Source organism: Panthera pardus, unplaced genomic scaffold (genome assembly GCF_024362965.1).
Source record: "Panthera pardus isolate Hobbes unplaced genomic scaffold, ASM2436296v1 HiC_scaffold_6, whole genome shotgun sequence".
In the NCBI taxonomy this organism is placed as follows: Eukaryota; Metazoa; Chordata; class Mammalia; order Carnivora; family Felidae; genus Panthera; species Panthera pardus.
Genome location: NW_026526991.1, coordinates 63,314,681 through 63,320,680, shown reverse-complemented (window position 1 = coordinate 63,320,680; position 6,000 = coordinate 63,314,681).

Below are 6,000 nucleotides of genomic sequence, written 5' to 3'. Positions count from 1 at the left end.
TTCATGACATGGCAGCTGGCCTCACTGACAAGTGATCCAAGAGAGAGCACAATTAAGCATTCAATACAGAAGCCACAGCCTTTTTATAAGCTGATATCAGAAGAGACATGGCGTGATTTCTGCCCTATACTCCTAGTCAGAAAGACCAGCCCAGAACACTGTGGGAAGAAACGACACAAGAGCTTGAGTAGCAGGAGGTGAGGATCGTTGGGGGGCCATTTTGCAGATTGACTACCACATCCAGTACCACACTCCAGGATTTCCTCCCAAGCCACTGACATCCATTCTAGAAGTGTTTATGGCTGGCAGATGATCTTGTCAGATACCCAATAAAAGTTTCTAGGTATCATTCAGGACTCAAAAAGTCCTTGAATGGCTTATGGACTAAAACATCACAGGATTGGCGCGCCTGGGGGGCTCAGTCAGTCAAGCATCGGACTTTGATTCAGGTCATGATCACACAGTTGGTGAGTTCAAGCCCCACGTCGGGTTCTATGCTGACAGCTCAGAGCCTGGAGTCTGCTTTGGATTCTGTGTCTCCCTCTCGCTCTATGCCCCTCCCCCGGTCTCAAAAATAAATAAACATTAAAAGAATAATAAAACAATAATAAAACATCATAGGATTGTCATTGTCTTGTCCGGACATCAGGGAAGTCACCAAAATTTGCACATGCCCAGGAAGGACAGCTGAGCACAACGGCTGTCTGGCTGACAGCAGATTAAAATGCTATTGATCGAGGGGCGCCTGGGTGGCTCAGTCAGTTAAGAGGCCGACTTCGGCTCAGGTCATGATCTTGCGCTCCGTGAGTTCGAGCCCCGCGTCGGGCTCTGTGCTGACAGCTCAGAGCCTGGAGCCTGTTTCAGATTCTGTGTCTCCCTCTCTCTGACCCTCCCCTGTTCATGCTCTGTCTCTCTCTGTCTCAAAAATAAATACAAACGTTTAAAAAAAAATTTAATAAAAAAAAAATAAAATGCTATTGATCGAAAGATGCCTAATGATTTCAGAAATGTTAAAAACGTGACCAAATGTGCATTTTAGAATTGATCAAATGTGATATTTTACATAATAAGGAGAAATGGTAGCTCCAGAGCTGATTAATTCAGACTCAACACCTTCTTCAGGGACCCAAGTTCCTTCCATCTTCACATCTAACACCTTTAGCATAAAGGCTGTGTCTCTGGATGGTTCCCCTCAAATCACAAAATGGCAGATACGGTAGCAATCATCCCGTGTGGACCTAACGATTCCTCTCGGGTGTATCCTTTTAAGAGCAAAGAAACCTTTCTCAGAGACATTCAGAAGATTTCCCCCTTGTCTCATTGACCTGAAATTGTTACTGCCTATGTGAGTCAGGATTAGGTTTAGTTGCATATGTTAGCAAAACTCAAGACTAGTTTAAATAATATTGAAGGTTATTCTTTCTCATAAAAGAAGTCTGAAGATATGCAGTGCTGTTGTGCTGGCTCCATGGTTTCAGTGTCACCGGGAATTCAGGTGCCACCCATATCCTGGGATTTCATTCTCAGATTTGCCTCATGTTCCCAAATGGCTGCTGGAGTTCCAGCCATCAGATCTATACTGTAGACCAGAAGGGGCAAAAGCAGAAGAACAAAAGGTTGTTCCTCAACAGAGTCAGCTCCTTTAGGCAACCTTCTCAGATATCCCACAGAACATTTCTAGTTACATCTTATTGGTCAGAAGTTGGTCACATGGCCACATCTAGCTGCAAGAAAAGCTAAAAACGTTTTTTAGCTGGGCACTGTGTCACTTAAATAAGATTTGACTCTTTATTACTAAGGAAGAAGAGAGGAGAATGGATGGTAGGTGTCCACAAGCAGAGTCTCCCGCTGTCTTCATGCTTAAACTAACCCCTGGTCAGGGGCACAGGATTACTAGGATTGACGTAGATTGATGTAGTATTTATTTGCGGGGTGGGCATGGGGTTACGTTCCTTGAGAGGTGCATCCCTGAACAAAATCTGAATTCTGTTAATAAGGAAGAAGCAGATGAAGCAGTCACTATTAGTTATTTACCAACAACCATTGCCCTCCTTGACTGTGAACAGAACCTTGATTTTGCTCAGGGAGTAGACTGCCATGTTCTTCAGGGGAGGCTGAGCCCCTCTCCAGCTCCAGGGGGTGAGTCTTGATTAGTCTTAGACACCTGTGTGAATTCCATTCCTTCTGCCCGTGTTTGGCTTAAGAATGGACATGTAATATGATTTTGGTCTACGACACACGAGGGGATTTTTGTGAGGAGACTTCTGGAAAGGTTTTTCAGAGGCTGAAGGAGAAAAACCGTTTTTCTTTGCCTCTGAATGTTATTGTCTGCATGTGATGTCCAGAACTGCAGCAGCCATCTTGTGACTTTAAGAGAAGTCAGGGTACAAGGACATAAACAACGTGATAAGGGTGGCAGAGAAATGAGAAAGCAATGTAGCAGAATGCTCACAGAATGGAATCCTGCCTGGCAACAGAAATCAACTACTGATACAGACCACAAAACAGGTGAATTTCAAAAACATTGCCTGAAGCAAAAAAAGACAGACACAAGAGTATATACAATATGATTCCATTCACAGGAAGGCCTAGAATGTGCAAACCTGATCTCCTGAAGTAGAAATTGAATCAGTGGTTACCTGTGGCAGGGGATGAGGGGGGGATTGCACATACAGACACTAGAGAACTTTCTGGAATGATGCCAGTGTTCTATATCTTTTTTCTTTTTCTTTTCTTTTTTCTAAAGCTTTACATATTTAAGTAATCTCTACACCCAATGTGGGGCTCGAACTCATGACCCCAGGATCATGAGTCCCATGCTCTTTCGACTGAGCCAGTCAGGTGGCCCCTCAGTGTTTTATATCTTGATTGGAATGGTGGCTACCAGCTGTTCATTCATCAACGCTCACCAGACTGTACTTTTAAAATGTGTGCATTCTGCCACATGTAAATTATATTTCAATCAAATTGGTGAGAGACAGAAAGAAAGGAAGAAGAAACAAACAAATCAGAAGGAAGGAAGGAACCAAGCCTTTGATAACATTGTTGAGTCACTGAATTAATCAACAGCCTCACCTTGGGACTTCTTGTTTGGTAACATAATAAACAATTGTCCTTACTGTTTAGGGTATTTTAAAGTTGGGTCTTCTGTAACTTGAAGCCTAATCCCTCTGGTTAAAAGAAGGGAAAGGCACTCAGAGGTCAGGGCCTAGATCCAGCGCGGGGAAACTGTGGGCTCCGAGGAACAGCTGAAAAGAGCAGGAGACTTTGAAGCTCTGTTTCATCCAATGGGGTCTGCTCCTTGCCCCACCACCATAGAGAGCCCAGTACAGCTGGGGGTTTCTTCCTACCCTTCCCTGACCTTCCCCACCCCCATCTGGAAAATGGGGACCCTAGCAATCAAAGGACCGACTCTCAAGCTTCTGGCGAAGATTAATTAAGAGAACACTCAGGAAAGCTCTCAGCACAGTGCCAGGCATCTAGTAAGGGCTCCATAAGGCTCCTGTCCTGCCTCAACTGGCCTGAACCAAGCAGAGGTCAGCAGAGAGGAGGGAACAGAATTCAGAAACCTTTAGGAAACAGATCTCAAGACTATAATTTATTGATGACACCAGGACTCAGGCTTGGGTGACAATATAGACAGGATTGTTTCTCAAGCTTTTGGCAGAGATTATGAGCAGAATCTGTTCTGAGCACCAGGAAGATGCTGGTAAAGGGACATAAGAAACATGGGAGGAGGGGTACATTTGGAGAGTGAAACCAAGAGTGTAAGTTGAGCAGCATGGAATAGTGGACCAGAAAAAGGGGTCTGCCACCAACTAGCATGTGATTTGGGGCAAGTTACTGCCTCTCTCCAAGCTCCTCAGTGTCCTCACCTGTGAAATGGGAATTCTGAGAATACTTTCTCCATTAGGTTGCTATAAAGATTAGATGAATTAGATGAAACTAGTCAAGGAATATATATATATATATATATATATATATATATATATATATATAAAACACATATCTTTTAATATATATTATATATATTATAATATATAACTATATATATTATATTATATATATATATATAACTTTTTATTTAAATTTCAGTTAACATACAGTGCAATATTGGTTTCAGGAGTAGAATTCATTTGGGGCAGGCACTTGGGTGGCTCAGTCAGCTAAATATTGGACTTTGGCTCAGGTCATGATCTCGCTGTTCGGTTCATGAGCTCGAGCCCCGCATCAGGCTTTGGGCTCACATTGTGGAGCCTACTTTGGATCCCCTTTCTCCCTCTCTCTCTGCCCCTCCCCCTCCCCTGCTTGCCTGCTCCCTCTCTCTCTCAAAAATAAACATTTTTTAAAAAAAGGAGTAGAATTCAGCGATTCATCACTTACACACAACACCCAGTGCTCAACACCCAAGTGCCTTCCTTAGTGCCCATCTAGCCCATCCCCTACCCACCTCCCTCCATCAACCCTCAGTTTGTTCTCTATTGTGAAGAGTCTCTTGTGGTTTGAAACAATATATCTCGAGTGCTTAGCATTGTGCTGGTACATAGTAGGTGCTTATTAAATTGTCCACAATAGGGCTCCTGGGTGGCTCAGTCTGTTAAGCGTCAGACATCACCCCAGGTCATGATCTCGTGGCCCGCGAGTTCGAGCCCCGCGTTGGGCTCTGTGCTGACAGCTCGGAGCCTGGAGCTGCTGGATTCTGTCTCCCTCTCTCTCTGCCCCTCCCCCACTCATGCTCTGTCTCTCAAAAATGAATAAATGTTAAAAAAAAATTTTTTTTAATAGTCATAATAATTTTCATCATCCTTTCAAGTCTTGTCTCCACTGCCTAGACAGGCAACGTGCTGAGTTGCTGCTACAGTCCTGTATGGAGAGTTTTGAGCATACACTTCATCTTCTACTGCCTCAAACAGGGTGTTCCCTGCAGAGGATTTCCTCCCCTTTTCTTTGACCCTGTCCCTCCCTTCCTTCCAGTGTCTACTCTGACCTCCCTCTTCCAGGAAGCCTTCCTTGACTAATGCCTCCCCTTTCCCTGCCAACCTCTCCACTAGCCTCCCTGTAGGAGCTGGCCTCCCAGCCCAGAGCTCTATCCACTCCCTTTCATTGCCCAACCCTCAATAAAGACCACTCCAGTTCAGATAAGGCCTGGACCCATGGGGATGCTTGTCCAGTAAGGGAAGGATGCCCGCTCTCCACATCTCTAGTGGATGAGGGCTCTGAAAGAGGTGGGGGCTGGTGAGGAGGAGGCCACCTGCCAGAGTGGCAGCAGACAGGCCAGCTAAATCCTTGACCTACGATTTAAGGGGTCGGGCATAGTTCAATAGAGCACTCCAGGCTGAGTCCCAGCTCATTCGCACAGGTCATGAGGGATGAGGGGCAGGGAAGGGAGGGGGGCGTCTCCTCCAAGAGTCCCTTGGATTCATTCCCAGCCCTCAGAGGCATAATCCAGCATCCTGAATGCCTGCAACTCCCATCCCCATCAGTGAAGAACACCGCCCCCCCCCACCCCAACTCCTCTGAGAGGCGAATGGGGAGTGGGAGAGGGGACAAGTGGGGGAGCCGGGAGAGCGGTGGAGGGCATGGAATCACAGTGCCCGGCACATAGCGAGGGCTCAATACGGCTCCTGTCTCCATTAACCGCAGAGCCCTTTGCTAGGTCCTGAGACCCAGCAACTTTGCCCTGAGTTCCCAGGTCGGCCCGAGTCTCTGCTCCTCTCCTCCTCCTTTGGAATTTCCCCAGAACTGGGCTCTACTGATTTGCGGGGGGGGGGGGGGGGGGGGGGGGGGGAGGTAAGGGGAGGAGATTGTTGAATAGCTGGAATGTCCGATGGAATCCCACGTGCAAAACATAGACATTTTCCCAGTCATAAATGTCCTGTGGTCAGGCCGAGAGGAAGGCGAAGCTTGGATCCCGGTCTCAGCCGGACACCCCCTATTATCCACCCACCCCCGGGTTTTCTCCTGGGCCACCGCCCAGGTCGGCCCTTTGGGAGTGTTATG